We start from the raw sequence: 22,417 nt of genomic DNA, 5'->3' as shown, positions 1-22,417 counted from the left end.
TACTGAGCTCTGAGACAGACATAAACAATTCAAAATGTTCTCATATCTGACTAACATGTTTAAACACACAGTGAAATTGTTCCCACAAAAATGATTATGAGTGAGTAATACCAGGGAGAAAGTGAGGACTGCAGATACTGAAGATCAGAGTCAAACAGTGTGGTTCTGAAAAAGCACAGCCTTCCAGGCAGCATCTGAGGAGCAGGAAAGTCGACTATTAGTTCACAACATTAATACAAGGAAAAATAATTGCATATTTTCAAAGTCCTTGCACTTAATAATAATTGGTCTTGGGTGTGGAAATGAGACTCAACATTTCAATGATCCTTACTGTGAGTTGTGCACTTTTTTCATCATATTTGTATAAAAATGAACTGAATAAAGGGGGGATTTTGTTTTTATTGCACAATCTAAAAGTTGGTATTACGAAAGGATGTTAGACCTTCAGTAAAGAGACTTTGCTGCTAATGGTTAGAACAATGCTGCAAACATTTACACAGACATTTCCAGCTCAAGGCACACAAGGACATTGGGCTGGGATCATACTGGCCATCAATGGAGCTGTACAATTCTGTTTGGATACTAACATTGTGGGGCTAACATACACTGCATCTGGTTTATGAGGGATTCAATGTAAGATGCTATTTGCTGCAAGAGTCCATCACCTTTATAACACCTTCATTCAGGATCGGGTCCAAGGCTCAGAATTACAGAGTTTAGGTGGCACACCAGAAGGAATATACTTGTAAGACATGGCTGTTTATTGATAATTGTTACAAATGTTGAACTGCGTCTGAACCAGCGCCATGTGCTAGCCCATTGACCAGTCTGCCTCGCACGCCTCTTCCCGTTGTTCAGGTATGTCTCTAACCAGTCTATTGTGAGGGATTATGTCAGTAACTGCCCAGCTCCAGTTTGGAAGCTCTCTGGACAGATTTTGGAGATGGCCAGTGTTTTGGAGGTCATGGTGAGGGCCAATAATACTGTGTCTGAATGTAGGTTTTTTCTCAATGTCATTTCGAGCAGCTTTGCTGCCTGCAAGATGGTGTGTTCACTGAACTGAACATGAATCAGCTGTTTACTATAGTCACTGAACTGTAATAGTTAGGTGTGCGCCCTGGTAATTCAATTATTGTTCACTTCAATTGCTTTCAACTGAAAAAAAAACAATGATGTTTGGTTTATTTTAAAATATGTAAGAAATAAAGTGATATTAACTCTTCATTATACAAAGTGTAAAAGTGACCTGTTGTATATTTCCCACAGACTAATCAAGCAACAATCAGATATTGTCTGGAAAGCAAGATTATGCGATCAGGACTATGTCCTAGGTAACATCACCATCATCTCTGGGAGGTTCTGTCCCCCGAAAGGGCACGACCAGGCAGAAGAGGGCAGCTCCTTGGTATATAGTCAGTATAGGGCCGCATGATGGCTCAGTGGTTAGCACTGCTGCCTCAACGCATCAGGGACCCAGATTTGATTTCAACCTCGGGCAACTGCCTGTGTGGAATTTACACATTCTCCCTGTGTCTGCGTGGTTTTCCTCCCACAGTCTAAAGAAATGCAGTTCAGGTGAATTGGCCATGGTAGTGGGTGCTCTTCAGAGGGTTGGTGTGAACTGGTTAGGCCGAAGGGTCTGTTCCCACACTGTATGGAATCTAATATAATGATAGTGCTCAGCATTGATGCAGGATCCTATGGCTGCTAGACTCCTCTGTGGCAGGTTATGGGGAACCAATAAAAGGGAAACCTATAATTGACCATATCATCACTGATCTGCCTGCTGCAGATACACCCCTCCATTTCATATATCGGTAACAATGTTCACTGCACAGTCCTTATGGGAAGCAAGGGCTAACTTCACATTTTGTAGACCCTCCTCACCATGACATACTGAATGGTACAGATTTAAACAGATTAAGCAATCAATGACGATGCATCCATGAGGTACAATGGCTCATCGGCAGCAACGCAATCATATTCTGTACAACTCAGAGTCTGCAACTTCCTGGATCGAGATGCCTCCCACTATACAGTAACCAGCAATGCCCGATATACGTCCCACTGCACAGTAACCATCACGACCTCACATACCTCCCACTGTACAGGAATCGAAACGGCCCGACATACCTCCCACTGTACAGTAAACATCACGGCCCTACTTACCTCCCACTGTACAGTAACCATCACAGCCCGACATACCTCCCGCTGTACAGTAACTATCACGGCCCCATATACCTCCCAATGACCAGTAGTCATCATGGCCCCACATACCTCCAACTGTACAGAAACCATAACGGCCTGACATACTACCCTCAGTACAGTAACTATCACGGGCCCACATACCTCCCACTGTACAGTAACCATCACAGCCCAACCTACCTCCCACTCTCCAGTAACCATCACGGCCCAATATATCTCCCACTCTACAGTAACTCGGTTAGTGTTGAATGCAGAAGAACATGCTGGGAGCATCACCAGCCAGACCACGAGATGAGGGACAACCTGGCAAAACTCTTACTGCTTTCTGCTGCAAAGCGGGACGACTTGTATTCTGACAGCACCAGCAGCAAGTAATGGACAGATGTCAGTGATTCCACTATCAAAAAGTCCACATCCACAACGACTCCCTCACTCCACCACCGACACTCAGCAGCAGGTATGAATACATTGACATTTCCTCAGTTAGCACCATCCGCAGTCATTACCATTGCCATCTGGAAAGAAAAGGACAATATTTAGGGAATAGTGATCATAATTCATTTGATTTTAACACAACTATTGTAAAGGACAAACCTAGACTAAAAAGATAAATCAGAATCAGAACAGTGGCCGTAGGCTGAGAGGAGATTAAAGTGGTTCTAAGAAAATGTGTTCTCATAAAGTGAAAAGGGTCAGGCAGCTAAATCCAGAGCCCCCTTGAAATCTAGAAATACAAAGACAGAACAGGAAACCTTACATCACACAACGGGAACGTAATACTACAGAATGCCGAGAGGAGTGCGGAATGTGGAGGGGTTAGATCCAGTACGAAATTAGAAAGCAAACAGTGTTTGTGAAATGATGCTGTCAAGAAATATCAAGTCATCTTTAGCAGATTTCTTTTCAGACCAGAGAAGGAAAAGTAAAATAAGGAATATAAAAGGCAAGCAATAGAAACTGTCGAAGGTTTGTATATGGTTCTGAGTTTCAATTAAAGATTAAAGGACCACAACAATAAGGGCTATTGTGATGTATCTGGGAGAATTTTCTGAGAAGCCCATCAGACCCTTCTCGATGTTACTATATTCAGGGATGTGAGATCTGGTCATGGAGACAGGGTGGTAAGGATGGCAAGATTTGGGAAAGTTTAAGGACAAGAGAAATTGTCAGTTCAGTCAAAAAGAAAAACGAAGCACATCTTGGAGTTTGGCAACTGAAGACATTCAGAAGCCTTGAAAAACATGATAACAGGCAGGAAAAACGTAAAGAAAAAGAGTTGGGAGGACGAAAAAGCACGATGAAACGTCTTTATAAAACAGGATTAAGGAAAATGCCAAAGTAGTTTATTAGGAGGAACAGAGTAGCCAAGGAAAGAGTACGCCTGATCAAGGACAAAGGAGGGAATTAATGCATGGAGCTGGAGAAAGGGGGTGAAGTCCTTAATAAATACTTTGTATTGGTATTCACAAAGGAGGAGGACATGGATGGTGGTGAGTCAAGAGATGGATATGCTGATATCCGGTGTCTTTTTGATATTAAAAATGGAGGCTGTGTTGGGTGTTTTGAAAAATATTAAGGACGACAAGTTTCCATGATATGATGGGAATAATCCCGGAATACTGAAGGGATCGAGGGAGTAAATTGCTGAGACTTTGTGCACACACTTGGTTTGCGCTTCAGTGACAGCAGAGGTTCCACAGAACTGGAAAATAGCCACTTCGTTCCTTGGTAGAACGGCAACACGGATAATTCCAGGCATTTCAGCTCGGAGAGCCTTACATCAGACGGAAGGAAAATCTTGGAGATTCTAAGTGATAGGACTGAATCACATTTGGAAAAAATATGTACATATTCACGATGGGCAACACAGCTTTGTGTGGGAAAAATTGTGTCACACAAACGTGATTGAATATTTTGAGAAAGTGGCAAAAGTGGTTGATGAGGACATGGAGCTGGATCTCTGCAAGGCCTTTGATTTGGTTCCTTACAGCAGGCTCATACAGAAGGGGATGTGAAATAGGATCAGCGGTCAGTCAGTAACATAGACAGAGAACTGCTTGGTCATAGCAGTCAGTAGTGGTGGAAGGGTATTTTGTTTCGTTCTGGATATGCGTGAATAGATTGGGGGAGTCGCAGGTTGTCAGGATAATTGGCAGATGATGCAGCAGGATATACGTGGGCTGGAGACTTGGATGGAGAAAAAGCAGATGTAATTTAAAATGGGCAATTGCGATTGATACCTTTGAGAAAGTCTGCTGCAGGAGAGAAATATACAAGTAATGAAAGACCTCTAAGTAGCTTCAACATTGAAGGGATCTGGGCATACAGGTCCATAGTTCCCTGAAAGTAGCAACACAGGAAAATATTGTTACATGTTGCAACTGGATAGAACTGTATTTCGGCATCATTTAGAATATTGTGTGCAGGACTGATTACCAGATCAGCAAAAGGATGTCAAGGTATTGGACAGGGTTTGAAAACCATTTACTAGGATGTTGTCTGGTTTGGAGTATATTAGACATAAGTGGAACCTGTTACAGGTTTCCAAAATGATGAGAGGTGTGGATAGAATAGACAGTTGGAGACTTTTTTTTCCCAGAGTAGAAATGTTAATTGCTAGGGAGCATAAGTTTTAGGTAATTGGGGGAAAGTTTAAAAGAGATATGAGAAGCTAGTTTTTTTTTGCTGTGTTCCAGACAGAATGAGGAAGTGACCGGAATGCACTGATGGAGGAGGCTGTAGAAGAAGATACAACAGCAATGATGGTATCTTGACATGTACATGAGTTAGCAGGGAGAATAACGATTTACAACATTTTATAACTTTTAAAGGCATCAAGTATCAGTGCAACTTAGTGGGCTGACAGGCCTGTTCCTGTACTGTACAGTTCAAGACAAGATTTCAGCAAGATAGTGGCCAATTGCTGATTGGATAACTTCTTATGATCAGAGCCACATTCATGCAGATCTCTCCTCATTAATTTTCAGGTTCATGTCCTCCCTCCCACTGTGGGAAACTCAATTTGGACAGTTTGACATAAATGTTAGAGCTGGTATCTGGTGACGCTATCGTGACCCTCGCTCCTGTGGCCTTCTGTCTTGGACATCAGCGTCTCAGGGGACACTGCACAGACCAAAGCTGCATGTAATACATATCCTCCAATGCTGACATCTAACATATGTCAGCCTCACCATGCCATCTCAGCAGATCTCCGACCTACTGACAGTACGCTTCTGTACTTCAATGCTGCAGCTCAGGGTGCACTGACAGCTCTCATTGCAATGCTGCTGCAAGGACAGTGTACTCAGAGACACACCCAGGTCATGGACTGTCCCTCTGGGCTGCTCACTCCGTGTTTGTACACACTCAATGCTGCTGCAAGGACACTGTGCTCAGGGATACACACCCAGCTCATGGACTGTCCCTCTGGGCTGCTCACTCCGTGTCTGTACACACTCACTTTGAGCTGAATTGAATGCTCACAGAATTATTGCCTTACCTGACGCTGCCTTTAGCAGTGTTACCCCTCAGCTAGAGCTACCAGGCTCACCCACCTCCTGCATTGTCTTGGTGTTTAGTGCAAACACAAACCCAGGAAGTTTGGTATCATTGTCCAGTCAGTCACGGTGCCCAGCACAGGGAGTCAGGGGGAGTCTCAGATCCCAGTCCGGGAGCTTGGACATGGTCAGTCAGTCTCTCGTGGTTGTTAGGGTCAGGATCCTCCCCCTGTTAGGGGAGTGGGGTGGTGGTGAGGAGCTGAATGTTGGTAGACTTGGAGGAAGGTATCGGTTCCTTGATTAGCAAGTTTGAAGATGACACTAAGATTGGTGGAGTAGCAGACAGTGAAGGGGAATGTCAGATAATACAGCAGAATATAGATAGATTGGAGAGGCGGGCAGAGAAATGGCAGAAGAAGTTCAATCCGGGCAAATGTGAGGTGATGCATTTCGGAAGATCCAATTCAAATGTGAATTATACAGTAAATGGGAAGGTCCTGGGGAAAATTGAAATCTGGGTATTCAGCTCCATTGTTCCTTGAAGATTGTAATGCAGGTCAGTAAAGTGGTCAAGGCAGCATACGGCATGATTTCCTTCATTGGACGGTGTATTGAGTACACGAGTTGTCAGGTCATGTTTTTTTTTTGTATAGGACTTTGGTTTAGAATATTATGTACGGTTCTGGTCTTCACATTACCAAAAGGGTGTGCATGCTTTGGAGAGGGAGCAGAGGAGGTTCACCAGGATGTTGCCTGGTATAGAGGGTGCTAGCAATAAGGAGAGATTGAATAGTTTTGGATTATTTTCATTAGAAAGATGAAGGTTGACTGGGGACCTGATTGCTCTCTGCAAAATCATGGGATGTATAGACAAGGTGGATAGCAAGAAGCATATATTCCCCCAGAGTGTGGAACTCAATTACTAGGCATCACAAGTTCACAGTGAGAGGGGAAAGGTTTAGGGCAGATATGGGTGGAAAGATCTTTACGCAGAGAGTGATGGGGGCCTGGAACATTTTGCCAGTGGAGATGGTACAGGCAGGAATTATAAAGTCAGTTAAGATATACCCAGACAGATGTATGAATGGGTAGGGAGCAAAGTGTTACAGATCTTCACCAAACAGGCGACGGAATAGGCGACAGGTTTAGACAGAGAATCTGGATCAGCGGAGGGAAGCGGCCTGAAAAGCCTGTTCCTGGGCTGTGATTTTCTTTGTTCTTTCAATGGCCTGCAGGTTAGATTGATCTTATAGTAGGATAAAAGATTGACACAACATTGAGGGCTAAAGGACCTGTACTGTGCTGTACTGTTCTGTGTTCTAAATAAGGAGGGTTACAATGGCAGGAAGAGGCTGAAGAGGATGGGATCTGAATGAATAGATACATTAGGGAGGTTTACGAGGATTGTCGGACGTAACAGAGAGCAATGGTCTGATCTGGAGAAAACAACACAGACTCTGAGGGTTGTGGGGATTGGAGATGGTTTCAAAGGGAGCACATAGAACCACAGGGTGTTACAGAAATGTGGAGAGCTGTACGGTCTACATGTGTTCATGAAGATGGAGAGGTTGGGAGGGATGGAGCAGTTTTCAGGGAGAAGGGTGTTAGTAGGATGGAGCGGTTTACACGGACAGGGAGGATTTTCGGTGAATGGAGCAGATGGCAGGGATAAAGTGGGTTGTATAAACTGGTGGCCATACACAAATATGGAGGGTAGTGGTGACTGAAGATGTTTGTAGATATAGGAAGTTTTCCTTCTGCAACTTATTTGGATACGAACTGTGTGGAGGCTTACAGATTATCCAGAAACCAAACAGAGATATGGCAGTTAGTCATGATTGAAGATGTTTGGAGATATAGGAAGTTTTACTTCTGCAGATTATTTAGATATGAAGTGTGTGGAGTCTGACAGATTATCAAGAAGGGCAGTAATTTCGATTGGAGACAGTTCCACAGATAAGGAAGCATTAGTAACTTCCTCCAGTTTGGCCAAAGTGGAAATGGTTGTAGGGGAGGGTGAGTTTACACAGGAAGCGGTGTAAGAGCTGGAGAAGGTTATGGAGATGAGTAAATGGATGGAGATACAGGAGGGACTTACATTGAAAGGGTGGGTGTTAGCGATGGGATGATGTTACACAGAGAGTGAGTCTCGTCAGAACTGGATCGGGAGAATCACAGGCTTTCAGTGGGTTATACAGACCGGGAGTGCTGCAGGGACCTGAGAGGATTGTTGTGTCTCCACGGAATGATCGTGTCTTTAGAAGTCGAAGAGGTTACGTAGATACGGAAACATCGAAAACAATGTGTACAGTATTCTTTTTCTTGAACAGAACCTCAATATCCCCCATCAGCCAGGGATCCCTAAACCTGACAGCTTTTCCCTTCACTCTAACAGGGACATAGTGGATTCTTGAGCTCACACTTTTAAAAGCCTCCCATTTGCCACTCATTCCTTTTCCTTCAAACACACTCACCCAGTGGATGGGAGCATGATGTGGAGGAGCTGGTGTTGGACTGGGATGGACAACGTTAAAAATCTCACAACACCAGCTTACAGTCCAGCGGGTTTATTTGGAAGCACTGGGTTTCATAGCGCTGCTTCATCAGGTGGTTGTCGAGCACAATACACAGACCCAGAATTTATAGCAACAGGATTGCAGTGTGATGGAATGTAATATCAAACAAATTTAGCTTAAGTTTTCATCTTTCAGAATGATCACCTGGACTTCGAAAGCTGGTGCTTTGAATTAAATCTGTTGGACTATAACCTGGTGTTGTGTGATTTTTAATTCACCCAATCGACCTCTGCTCGATCCTGCCAAATAGCCCCAAAATTAGCCCTGCTCCAGATTAAGAACTTAATCTGTCGACCTGCCTAATCTTTTTCCATAACTATGTTAAAATGAGGACAGTTGTGGTCATTGGACCCAAAGTGCTCTCCGACTGACACTTCAGTCACTTGCCTGACCTCATTTTCTGAGGGGAGGTCCCGTTTTCAGCTGCCTGAGTAGGATGGGGCTCTCTCTATTGATATAGGAAAGTTTCTGGGACACATTTGACAAATTCCACCCCATACAGGACTTTTACACTCTGGGTGGTCAGGCCAAACAGGGGAAGTTAAAATCTCCAACCAATACTATTCTATTATTTCTATAGGTACCTTCAATGTCTCTTCACATCTGCTCCTCTCGTACCCGCTGGCTATTTGGGGGTCCAGAACACCATCCCAGAAGACTGACCATCCCCTTTTTGTTTCTAACTTCTAGCCATACGACCTCATTTGATCACCCCAAAAGAGTATCGGTTGTCATGTCCTCCCCTATCAATAAGGCAGCTGCCCCTCCTCACTTACTTGTCCTTCTGTCACGCCTGTACCTTATGTATCCTGGAACACTGAGCTGCCAATCCTGCCCTTCTCTCAGCCAGGTTTCTGTTATGGCTATAATATCACACTCCCCAGAGCCAATCCATGCTCTGAGCTCGTCTGCCTTACCACTCAGGCCTCGTGTGTTGAAATAAATGTCCTTTAAACCAGAAGTCTTTTCCCTCCCTATACTGTGCCCGGATATCCGGGATAGGAAACTTGCTCTCGATGGCTGATGTATTTTCCCCTGACTGGTTGATGGTACCTCTCTTACTCAGAGTCCAAACCCCTGCCAAACTAGTTTAAACCCTCCAGTGTAAGACAAGCAAATCTCCACCCAGGGATACTGGTGCCCTTCTGGTTCAAGTCAAACCCCTCCCCCCCCTTGTTCAGATTGCCTCTACCCCAGAAGAGATCCCAATGATCCAAGAACTGAAAACTCTACCCCTCCACCAGCTCCTCAGCCACACCCCATATGGTCTATCTTTCTATTTCTATCCTCACTGGCACGTGGCACTGGGAGTAATCCGGTGATCACAACTCTTGAGGTCCTGCTTTTTAACTGCTTTCCTCATTCCCTGTACATATTTCACAGGATCCCATCCCCTTGACAAATTATGTCATGTGAACCGATGTGCACAACGATCTCTGGGTATTTACCCTGTCACTTCAGAATGTTGAGTAACCGCTCAGAGACACTCTTGAGCTGAAAATGTATTGCTGGAAAAGCGCGGCAGGTCAGGCAGCATCCAAGAAACAGGAGATTCAACGTTTCAGGCATAGACACTCTTGACCCTGGTACCCGGGAGGCAGCACACCCTCCTGGGGTCGCTTGTCTGTCCCTCTCACAACTGAGTCTCCTATCAGTATCACTATCATTACAGAGGATCTGGCAAACAGAGTCTGTGAGGACAATCTGCAATTGGTTCCATATTTGGAAAATGAGAGTAAGTTAAAGTGATACAGTGAGAATTCATGGCCAGTGTGGTCCTGACAAGGGAATAGTAAAGGCAGCAAGACCAGCGAATACTGGTTAAGCGATATCATGAGTTTGATGAAGAAAATGCAGTGCAATAAACTCAGGTGAAGCCATTCGAAAGCATAGATTGTGCAAGGGGGCTCCGTAAAAATTAGGGACAAACAATGGGTCATTAAACATCCTTGGCAGATAGTGTTAAGGAAAATCCACAAGGTATTTTAGCAGGATAATTAGAATAAGAGAATTACTGGGTAAAGTGTGGAGCCTGTGAGAAACCAAAGGGACAATCGGTACATGGAGCCAGAGGAAGTAGGTGAGGTCTTCAATGAATACTTCCCATCTATATTCACACAGGAGAAAGACATTGTAGCCGGCGATTTCAGTTGAGATGGTGAGATTCTCAAACATATTAAGATCATTAAGGAGGAGGTATTAAATGTTTTCACAGGCATAAAAGGTGGAGAAACCCCCAGTGCCCAATGAAATGTATCCCACGCTGCTATGGGAGGTAAGGGAGGAGATTTCTGGGGCCCAGGTGGATATATTTAATACTTTGCTGGCCACAGGTAAAGTGCTGAATGACTGGAAGATCGCTAATGTGGTTCCTTTGTTCAAGAAGAGCAGCAGGGATAGGCCAGGTAATTACAGAGCAGATAGTCTGACAGCAGGGGGAGGGAAATTATTGGGAACAATTCTGTGGAACAGAATGAATCAAAATTTGGAAAGGCAGAGATTGATTAGGGATACTCATCATAGATTTGTTAGAGTAAGATCCTTTCCCAAATTCAGCTGAGATTTTTACTTGAAATTACGATTGAGGATTTTGATGAGGGCTGTGCAGATGATGTGGGTTACATGGTGTTCATTACATCGTTTGACGAGGTCCCACATAGAAGGCTGGTCCAACAGACCAATGGGATCCAAGGCCATTTGGCAAACAGGATCCACAACTGTTGGAGGGCTGTTTTTACGATTGAAATTCTTTCACTAACGGGTGTACCACAGGGAGCTGTGCGGGAGCCATTGCTGTTTATTACATACATTCATCACTCTGATGTGACAGCAGAAGGTATCATTAATAGGTTTGCAAATGACATGAAAGGTGAGGGTGTTGTCCATAGTGAGGTGGAAGGTGCCAGGCTGCAGTCTGAAGGTAGAGGCTGGGACAGAATTTCAAGACAGGAACTTAAGTAGAAGCATCAGGAAAGAGCACAGCAGACATTGAGGGAAAACTGATTGATTGAAGTGCATTTATTTCAAAATAAAAGGCCTAACAATTAAGGCAAATGAAGTCGGCGCATGGATGGGAACATGGGACTGGAATACCATAGATATGGCAGAAACACAGCTGGGAGCTCAATGTTCCAGGGTACAGATTCCACAGGGAGGATAGAACAGGAGGTGAGAGAGGAGGGATGGAGATTTTGATCAGTGAAACATCACTGCAACACTTAGAGAGGATATTCCTGGGGAAAGCCCAATGAAGCCATAATAGTGCAATTGAGAAATGGGAATGGGTCATCAGTTTGATATGACTGTACTACAGGCCCCCAACAGTCAGCGAGAGTTTGAGCAGCAAATATGTCTGGAGATCTAAGATATCTGTAAAAATTATAGGGTTGGAATGGTCAGGGATTGTAACTTGCCAAACCTAGTCTGGGACTGCCAGATTGCCCTGAGCTTGAATGGGTGGAATTTGTTAGGCATGTACAAGAAAAATGTCTCAGTCAGAATGTAAATGGTTGGACAGCAGGAAGTGGTAAAACCTGACCTCCCCTTGGGGAACAAGGTAGGGAAAGGGACTGAGGTATTAGTGGGGCAACACTTTGGCAAAGTGAGCACAATTGTATTAGTTTGAAAATAGCGATGGAAAAGCACAAGCCTGGTCCACAAGTTAAAGATCAAAATTCGTCTTGCCGCAATCCAGAAAGTATTAGTGAAGAGCTTTTGGCAATTGATTGTGGAGGCTATTTGCAGGTAAAGGGACGTCAGGCAGGTGGGGAGCTTTCAAACGAGCGATAAAATGAGAGTTCAGGGTCACCATATTTTTGTTAGTGTGAAGGACAATGCTGACACAAGTGGGATACACTGATGATTGGGGGCATTGAGGCTCTGGTCAAGAAAAAGGGGGCACGTGTCACATATAGGCAGCTGGATTAAGGGAATCCATTGAAGAAGATAGCGGGTGGAGTAATTAACTTAAGAGGGAAATCAGGAGGGCACAAAGGGGTCCACAAAAATCATTGGCAGATCAGGCTGAGGAAAATCCAAAGAGATTCTTCAAGTATGTTCTTCAGGACATTAACTAGGGGAAGAATATAGCTCCTTGATTACGAATGGGGCCATCCAAGTGTGGAAACACAGGAGATGGGTGAGACCTGAACAAAAATTTCATGTTTGAACTTAACTTGGATAAATACTGGGGAATTCAGGGAATAAGGTACAGTGACGTCTTCAAAAGACTCCACTGAACAGAACAGGAGGTACTGAAGGTTCTAAAATGCATATAAGATGGACAAATCCTTGGGAACTAATCAAGTATATCCCAGGATATTGCGGGAAGCTCAGGCTGAAATTGTGGGGTCCCATAAAGAGATATTCCTATCACTGATAGCCATGGGTGATGAGCTGGAAGCCTGGAGGGTGGCTAAGGTTGTGCCATTATTTAGGAAAGGCTGCAAGGGAAAGTCAGGGACATCAACACCAATTAGTTTGATGTCAGCGATGCAGACGTTGTTGGAAGTGATTCTGCAGTACAGGAGTTACATGCATTTGCAACGACAAGGATTGATTAGGGATAATCAGCACAGCTTTGGAACGCTGCATAGAATTCTGATCATCCTGATCTGGGAAGCATTTCCTGAAACTGCAAATGGAGCAAAGATTGACGAAGATGTTACTGATACTGGAGGGTTTGACAGAAACGGAGAGGCTGGATAAGCTGGAATGCATTCTGGGGGAATGAGTTAAATTTGGCAGATAGGTTTAAATCGAATGCGATGAATTTTCTACAGCACACACGTCTAAAAAAGCAACTGGAGAGACACAAGGGCTCCTCAAAGATCAGTGAAGCCATCCAAGTGTCGAACCACAGGAGGTAGGAGAGAGCCTAAATGAGCATTTCATGTCAGAACGTACTGTGGACAAAGACTAGGCAACAAAGGGAAAGAAACAGTGATGGCTTGTAAAGAGTCCCCATTACAGAAGAGGTGGTGCTGGAGGTTTTAGAACACAAAGGTAGAGAAAGCCCTAGGTCCTGAACAAGTGTATACCAGAACATTGTGGCAAAGTAGTAGCAGGGACGCGAGCAGAAATATTTCTATCATTGTCCTTCACATTTCCACTGGACGTAGGTGGCTGAGGGGTGACCGTATAAAGGTTTATAAAACCATGAGGGGTATAGGTAGCCAACGTATTTACCCCAGGGTAGTGGAGTCCATAACTAGATGGGATTGAACTGCAGAAGGATAAGGTGTTAGCAATTCTGGAAAGTGCAAAAAAAGGTCGCCTGGGCCAGATGGGATTTATTTTTGGCTCCTCTGGGAGGCCAGTAAGGAGATTACTGAGCCTTTGGCTTTGATCTTTATGTCGTCATTGCGTTCAGGAATTGTGTCAGAAGGCAGGAGGAGAGCAAATGTTGTCCCCTTGACCAAGAAGGGGAATGGAGACAACCCGGGGTAATTATAGAACTGTGAGCCTTACTTCGATTCTGGGTAAAGTGTTGGAAAGGCTTGTAAAGGCTAGCATTTATAATCATCAGGAGATGAACACGTTGATGAGGGATAGTCGGCACGGTTTTGTGAAGGGTAGGTCATGCCTCACAAACCTTGTTGACTACTTTGAGGTGACCAAACAGGTGGATGTGGGTAAAGCAGAACTTGGTAGTGCAGATGAGCAGAGAGATCACTTTGTCCATATACATGGATCATTGACAGTTGCCACCCAGTTTGTTAAGAAGGCATTCAGCATGTGAGCTTTTACTGGGACAGGGAATGAGTTTCGGAACCATGAGATAATGCTGCAGCTGTACAAAACTCTGGTGCGGCCACATTTGGAGTGTTGCCTATGGTTCAAGTAACCGCTTCAGAAGAATGTTAAAAATTTGGAAAGTGTTCCGAGGAGTTTTACTACAATGTTACCTGGTACGGAGGGAAGGTGTTATGAGGAAGGCTGAGGGACTTGAATCTGTTTGTGTTTGAGAGAAGAGTTTAAGGTCAATTAATTGAGACATATAAGACAATCAGAGGGTGACATGGTTTGGACAGTGAGAGCCTTTTCCCTCAGGTGGCGACTCCTAGCACGAGGGCAAATAGCTTTAAATTGAAGTAGTAATTAATATTAACATTAATTAATAGATATGGGACAGATGCTCGAGGTAGGTTCTTTACTCAGAATTGTCAGGCATGGAATGCATGGCCTGAAACAGTGGTAAAAGTGAGGTCTACAGATGTTGGAGATCAGAGCTGAAAATGTGTTGCTGGAAAAGCGCAGCAGGTCAGGCAGCATCCAAGGAACAGGAAATTCGACGTTTTGGGCATAAGCCGTTCATCAGCAACACGCTTTTCCAGCAATACATTTTCAGCTCTGAAACAGTGGTAGACTCGCCAACTTTATGGGCATTTAAACGGTCATTGGATAGGAATATAGATGAGGATGGAATAGGGAAGGTTAGATGTGCTTCAGACTGTTTCCACAGGTTGGCGCAACATTGAGGGCCGAAGGGCTTATACTGTACTGTCATGTTCTATGTTCTGTGCTCTGGAAGGCATAAGTAGGAGATGGGAGAGGAAAAAAACTTAAAAGGATTAGGAGGAGAAGATTTTCCACACAGAGTATGGTGCAGTATGGAATAAGTTTCGAGGGGAAGTGGTAGAGAAAAGTACAATAACAACATGGAAAAGACACTTGTCCAGGTACATGGAGAGGAGAGGGTTTGAAGGGATATGGGTGCAGGGTAGCGGGACTCGTTCAGGCATTCTGGTCAGCATGGACTAGTTGGATCAAAGGAACCGTTTCCGTGCTGCATGTTATTGGAGGAGGAGACTACTGAGATAAGGCACGTAATAGACACTGGAGCAAGTTATATTAATAGTGATGGTAGTCTGGAATGCATCATAATTCAAGTATGTGGAGGGAGGAGAGGGAAGGGAGGCGGTTACCGGGACAGTAACTGTTGTAGGAGTTACAAATTATTGAAGACACTAGTCACCAAGACATGCCATACATAGAGTGTTGCAGAGTAGTGAGTCTTAGCACAACAGAACTTACTATAGGGGTATTGATTGAGCCTGGGGTGTGTCTGTACTGTGCTCCCCCTCCAGCACTGTATCTATGTCATGTTTTGTTAGCCGTTATTTGGAGCTCTGTCTTTGCTCTCTGCTCTGTTCACTGTGAGTGATCTTACCTCACTGCGGGATTTATTGAAGATTCCAAATCTCCCTTCCCTTCGTCTCCCTGGCTGATCAACCATCTTCAATGCGGCGATGGACGAGACAGCCAGCAGCTGGGAAGTCTATTGAATCAGGACCTTCCTGAGTACCTACAGGAGTCAGAGGAATAGACAGTTTGGGAAATTAGACTGATCTCGTGAGGGATACACATCGGGAATGGCACTAAGTCCAACAGAGATCTGAAAAACCCTGTCTCCATCCTTGGCCTGTGCTGTCCTGTCTCTCTGGAGTGAAGACTTCAATTGGCTCAGGATCTGGAGTAGCTGCAAGTGAGAGACACTGACAGAGGCAGCAATTAGACCCACACAGTGAGGGATACCACATGGAGTGAGACTGAGTGATATCACCAGAGGGCAGGAAGATTTCATAACGAAACAATCATGTAGGAAGAACAAGTTTAGGCTCCTGATGCCCTGGTATCAGTGCTCAGGAATGAGCAACCTTTGAGCAGGTGAAGTGATGGCTTCGTGGTATTATTGCGAGAGCATGTAACCAAATCCCACCCAATGTTCAGTGGAGGCAGGTTTCAATCACACCATCAGAAATGGTGGAATTAGCAATCATTATTTTTTTTAAATTGCAATTAACAATCTATGGATAAGTACGAAATCATTGCTGATGTCCAAAACAATGTTGTTCATCAAAAATACACTCGTGGACATCTGCCATTCTCACGTGGTCTGTACGACATCCCCACAGCAAAGTGTTTGCCTCTGAAATGGCCGAGCAAGTTACTCAGCTCAAGGGCAGCTAGGGCTGGGCAGGAAAGGCTGGTCAGTCAGAGACACCCACATCCCATACCTGAGTTTAAAAATAAACCATTCGGATGGTCCCGCTGTAAATGTGCTGGGACCAGTCTCCTGGCCAATCACATTGGTAGGTTTAGGGACAGGGCTTTAAACTGTCAGAGAGGATCCAGGGACAGGGTTCAGATGAAAGGAACTTGCCAAATCCAAATAGAAAAGGTGAAGCTTTGGAACAACATGGGGATGTGGCTGAAGACAAGCAGAAAGCAACAGGATGGGACCAAGTTTAACTAAAACTGTACGTCAGTGAATCAATTTGAGACAGAAAATTGTAGGAAACAGCAAATTATGCTTTTTTTTGTGGAATGGACAAAGTCTCTGCCATAAGGTAGATGGATTTGTGACACAGAGATAAAAGAGAGTTAGACTTCAGGGTGACGTGGTTACAGGGTGAAAAAAGGTGGACATAAATATTCAATGGTTCACAACCTTGTGCAAACTCAGGCAAAGTGGACAACGCTAACAATAATTGATAACAAAGGCATGACAGAGAAATCATTTGGCCGCAGATCATGAAGTAGAGTCAGTCTGAATGTAAATTCTGGCTACAATTTGCCAAAGACACAAGCAGCAGAACAGTTTCAGGCCAATGAACAGCATTTCATGGCTCATCACTGCATCACACAGGAACTCATTGGAATTTTTAATAAAGGCATAATGACAATTCAGTGAAAATTCAAACTTCATATAACATTGACAATCACACTGACAACGGGAAAAGTGGAAGGGAAGTTCGGAGAATTTTTTCAGTTTTTCTTTAAATAACTTATTGTGCAACTGGCTAGGGATGTAACTGTGTCAGATCGACCGTTGTGTGATGAAACTTAGTGAATGAGTAATGTCATCTGGAGAGATCCTCTGGGAAATTGCGCTAAAGTGCAGTTTAAAGAAATATAAAAGTTTTAAAGTGAATCACAGAAAGGACAAGCTACAACTAAAAACAAAAATTGCCAATGACATGAGTTTGAGAGGAGAACTGACCAAGCTAAACAATTTAAACAGATTGAAACATTTGGTAAACATTTGAAGGAACAGTGTAAATCAATCAACAAAAGGATATTCCATTTAAACAGACAAAATCTTAACAAGAAACCCACACCTTTCCCTCACTCAGGACAAAATGGATCATGTTAGATTATGAAGTTGAGAAGATCACCAAAAAGTACTTAAATTCTTGAAGCGCGAGAGTGTTTTAGTTTTAAAGTTTCAAGGGGTTGCAATTGGTCTGTTAGCAGGAATAGGGCAATTGGCAGAGGAATCCCCGTGAGGGGAGAATGTCACAATACGAACAGGGAGAGGTGAAGGTGCTGGAGGTGGCGAGAGTGTTACAGAGAGTGGGCAGGGCCTGAAGAGTGTTTCAAACTAAGTACGGGTTGTTGCAGCTGGAGGGGTTTGCAAAGGTAGGGAGGGACATATGTATTTTTATTTATTCATTTATGTAATGTGAGTGTCACTGACTGGTCTAGTATTCGTTGAGCCCACTCTTAATTACCCAGAGGGCAGCTCAGAGTCAGTCATATTGCGTTTGGCCTGGAGTCAAATGTTGGCCAGACCAGGAGAGAATATTTGTTGTCCTTCCATAAAGGAGGACAGTGAACGTGATGAGTTCTTCCTTCTGATCAGCAGTGCATTTATGATGGCCTGACCAATGTCTTGTAAAGATACAACATGACATCCCAACTCTTACTCTCCATGCTCTGACCAATGAAGGTACCCATCCCAAACGCCTGCTTCACCAGCCTGCCTGCCTGTGATGCAACTTTGAAAGAACTGTGTACCTGCATCCCCGTGTCTCTGACTGACAGCACCACCCAGGGCCCGAACATGAGCAGTACAAGTCCCACCCTGGTTTGTTTCACCACAATGCAACACTTCACATCTATCTAATTAAACTCCATCTGCTATTCTTTTGCCCACTATCCAGAAGTACTGTTAATCCTGTTGTATCATAGATAACCTTCTTCACTGTCCACTTTACCAACAATGTCAGTGTCACACAAGAAGCTTATTTACCAGGAAACCAATATTCCCATACAAAACATTTATCCAAGTGACAAACAACAGGGGACCCACTGCACCGCGGGTCACATGCCTCCAGTCAGAAAAACAACATGTCTCCCATCACCCTCTGTCTCCAATCATCAAGCCAATTTTGTATCCAGTTGACTAGCTCCTCCTGAATGTCATATCCGTTCACACTGATTTAAGCTTATTACCCATTTACCATACGGACCGTAGAACACAGAACAGTACAGGACAAGACACTTCGGCCATGATGCCATGCCAACCTTTTATCCGCCTGTAAGACCAAACTAACTTCCATACCCTTCATTTTACTCTCATTCATGTGCCTATCCAAGAGTCTGTTAAATGTCCCGAAAGTATCTAATTTTACTGCCACCAATGTCAGTGCATTCCAACCACCTACCATTCTCTATCCTTTTATCTATCCTCCATTCACCTTAAAATTACACCACCTTGTAATAGTTATTTATGCCATAGGAGAAGAAGTCTCTCAGTATTCACTCTCTCTGTGCCTCTCATCATCTTGTTCCCCTCCACCAGTCGCCCCACCCCTTTTTCACTCCCATGAGAAAAGCCTTAGGTCTCTCAAACTTTGTACATAAGAAATGCCCTCCAGGATGCTAGAAAGATGCAGTAAAACCTCACTGTTCTTAAAATCTATCCCCTTTCTAAGGAAAGCCAACACAACATATGCATTTTTAACAACCCTATCAACGTGCGTGACAACTTTGAGGGATCAATGGCTATGGACCCCTTAATCTCTCTGATCCTCCATATGGCCAAGCATTCTGCCTTTCACCCTGTATTCTGTATTCAAATTCCACCTTCCAGAATGAATCACTTCACACTTTTCCAGCTTGAACTCCATTTGCCATTTCCAGCCCAGATCTACCTCCTGTCAATGTCCCATTGCAACCGACAACAGCCCTCCACATTACCCACCACTCCACCTGATTGGCAAACTTACTAACCAACTCTCCAACATCAACATCCAAGTCATTTATAAAAATCACAGAGAGCAGAGTCCCAAAGCTTACTGTTACAGAACACCACTGGTTACTGAGCTCCTGGCTCAATACTGTCCATCTGCTGCCATACTCTGTCTTCTCTGGGCCATCCAATCCTGTACCCAGACAGACAGATTTCCCTGTATCCCATGCCTACTCAGTTTCTGAATGAGCTTCAACATATTCTGCCATATCTTCAAAGAATTCAATAAGGTTTGTGAGGCATGAGCTGCCCCTCACAAACCTATACTAACTGTCTAAAATTTAACCATGGTTTTCCAAGTAGTCATAAATTCTGTCTGTCAGAGTCCTCTCCAATAATCTGCACACCACAGACATTAGACTAATTCTGTAATTTCCAGGATTCTACTTCCGTAACATGGCCCAGTCTCTACAAATCTTCTCTCCTCTGCCACGTTCCCCAAAAGGGCACTGGAGGGTGGTGTGGATGACAGAGATAAGCTAGGGATATCAGGACAGGAGGATTTTGCAGACATTCGGAGGATTGCAGTGCCAAAAGGAGGATTCAGTAATTGTGAGGTTACATGGTAATGAACGCATTTGAGGAGGGAGGGAGGGAAGATTGTAGCGAAATGAAAGGTTTCACAGTTTAGGTGTTTTGTTAGGACTGCAAGAGGTTACTGAGTTGGGGAAGGTTTAAGCACTGGTGGATTTTACATAAACATGATTTTGATTGCAATGGCAGGAAGAGGATGCAGGGATCTGGAGAGTATGGGGTCTGAACGAGGTTACACAAATAGGAAGAGTTGTCAGAAGTGGAGGTGTTTATAGTGACCTGATGGTCTGATCTGGAGCAGAGGACTCGGATTGGGAGGGATATGGGGACTGCAGATGGTTTGTCAGGGAGGGAGGACCATAGAGCCACATGAGGTTACAGAAATATGGAGAGCTGTAGGGCCTGCAGGCGTTCGTGGAGATGGGGAGGTTGGGAGGGATGGAGCAGTTTACAGGGAAAAGGATAGTGGTAGGTCAGCGCTGGTTTATACTGACAGGGACTATTGAGGGAATGGAGCAGATTACAGAGACTATGTAGGTTGTATAGACTCGAAGAAAAAACATACATTTCGAGGGTAGTCGGGACTAAAGACGTTTAGATATCTCGAAATTGTTAGGTTCTGGTGTTATTTAGACATGGAGGATGTGGAATCGGACAGATTTTCCTGGAGGTGAGAACAGCAATTTTGCTTGGAGACAGTTACACAGATAAAGGAACATTAGTAACCTCCTCCAGTTTGGCCTAAGTGGGAAAGTGTTGTAGGGGAGGTTGTCGTTAACACAGATAAGGGTGTAAGAGCTGGAGAAGGTTTATGCAGATTAGTAGATGGGTGGAAATACTGGAGGAGCAGACATTGAGAAGATGGGTGATAGTAATGAGAGCATTATACACAGACCGTGGTTCCTTTAGGAACTGGATTAGAACAGTTATAGAGACTGGACTGGGTTCGACAGATCGGAGTGTGGCAGAGAACTGAGAAGATTATAGGGTCTCCACAGATTGATTGTGTCTTTAGAGCTGGAAGAGTTTCGGGAGATATGGAAACCTTAAACCCAATGTATACCAACTTCATTTGCCAGCCCAGAGCCTCAATATCCCTCATCAGCCAGGGGTCCCTCAACCTGCCACTTTTCCCTTCACCATAACAGTTACATACCGACCCTGCATTTTCAGTATCACACTTTTAAAAGCCTCCCATTTTCCAGTCGTTTCTTTTCCTTCAAACAGACTCCCCCACTCAACCTCAGCTAGGTCCTGCTTCATTGCCGCAAAACTGGCTGTGTTCCTGCATAGCTCCTTAACCTGTGGACCTCTCCTATCATTTTCCATAAGCCCTGGGAGTAATCGGGAGTTCACAACCCTTGTTGCCCTGCTTTTTAACTTCTTACCTAATCCAGATACTCACTTGACCAGAACCCACCTAACTGTATCTATATCATGTGTACTGATGTGCACAATTACCACTGGTTACTCACCATCCCCCTGGAGAAAAGGGGCAAAACCTGACCTCCCCTTGGGGAAAAAGGTAGGGAAAGGGACTGAGGGGTTAGTTTGGGGATAATTTTTACAAAGTGACACAACTGTATTAGGTTGAAAACAGTTATGGAAAAGGACAGGCCTGTTCCACAAGTGAAACATCAAAACTGTCCTGCCCCAATCCAGAAGGTATTGGTCAAGAGCTTTTAGCTGTTGATTGTGGAAACTATTTGCAGGTAAATGGACCTCAGGCAGATGGGAAGCTTTCAAAAGAAAGAAAAAATGAGAGTCCAGGGTGAGGATATTTCTGTTAGTGCGAAAGACAATGCTGATTACAAGTAGAAAGTTCTGGATGATTGGGGGTATTGAGGTTCTGGTCAGGAAAAAGGCGGCCCATGTCATATATGGCCAGCTGGATTCCTCAAGGAACATTGTGGGTACAGTAATACACTGAAGTGGGAGAGCAGGAGGCCAAAAAGGAGACCTGAGAAAACCTTGGCTGGTAATGCTGAGGAAAATCCAAAGGGATTCTCCATGAATACTAACGTCAGAAGATTAACTAGGGACAGAATGTGTCCCCTTAAAGATCAAAGGGATAATCTATGTGTGGAACCACAGCAGATGAGTGAGATCCTTAACGAAAATTTCACATCAGTACTTAAAGACTGGGGAGGTCAGGGAAATAAAGTCTTCAAAAGACTCTGCATATCAGAAAATGAGGAGCTGGAGTTTTAAAAACACATTAAAAAAAGACAAATCCCTGGAGCTAATCATGTATATCCGAGGACATCGTGGGAAACTCAAGAAGAAGTGCCCCTTAAAGAGTTATTTATATCAGTGACAGCCACGGGTGATGAGCTGGAAGCCTGGAGGGTGTTTAATGTTGTGCCAGTATTTAACACTGCTGCGACGGAAAGCCAGGCACCTAAAGACAAATTGGCTTGATATTAGTGTGGCGTACGGTGTTGGAGGGGTCTCTGAGGGACAGGAGTTACGTGCATTTCGAAAGGCAAGGGTTGATTAGGGACACAAAGTACACAAGTAGTGTCTCACAAACTTGCCTGAGTTTGTTGAAGACGTGACTAAGAAGA

General features: G+C 44.2%; 1 long non-coding RNA gene across 3 annotated transcripts in view; it reads right to left on the bottom strand.

Moving 5' to 3' along the window:
- Nucleotides 1–1,117: 1,117 nt before the first annotated feature.
- LOC132813933 (uncharacterized) overlaps nucleotides 1,118–22,417 on the bottom strand; it is an 89,848-nt gene continuing 68,548 nt past the window's right edge. Inside the window, exons 8-9 of one of the 3 annotated variants that reach the window (XR_009644220.1) lie at nucleotides 2,525–2,720; nucleotides 1,118–1,155 (exon numbers count right to left, since the gene is read on the bottom strand). This is a non-coding gene — a long non-coding RNA (uncharacterized LOC132813933). Of the gene's footprint in view, nucleotides 1,156–2,201; nucleotides 2,721–17,108; nucleotides 17,173–22,417 lie in introns of those variants that run through there. The other 2 variants (XR_009644219.1, XR_009644221.1) reach the window with 2 other exon arrangements.

This window comes from Hemiscyllium ocellatum, unplaced genomic scaffold (assembly GCF_020745735.1).
Source record: "Hemiscyllium ocellatum isolate sHemOce1 unplaced genomic scaffold, sHemOce1.pat.X.cur. scaffold_546_pat_ctg1, whole genome shotgun sequence".
Lineage (NCBI taxonomy): Eukaryota > Metazoa > Chordata > Chondrichthyes > Orectolobiformes > Hemiscylliidae > Hemiscyllium > Hemiscyllium ocellatum.
This window is presented reverse-complemented; position numbering and strand designations above follow the sequence as displayed.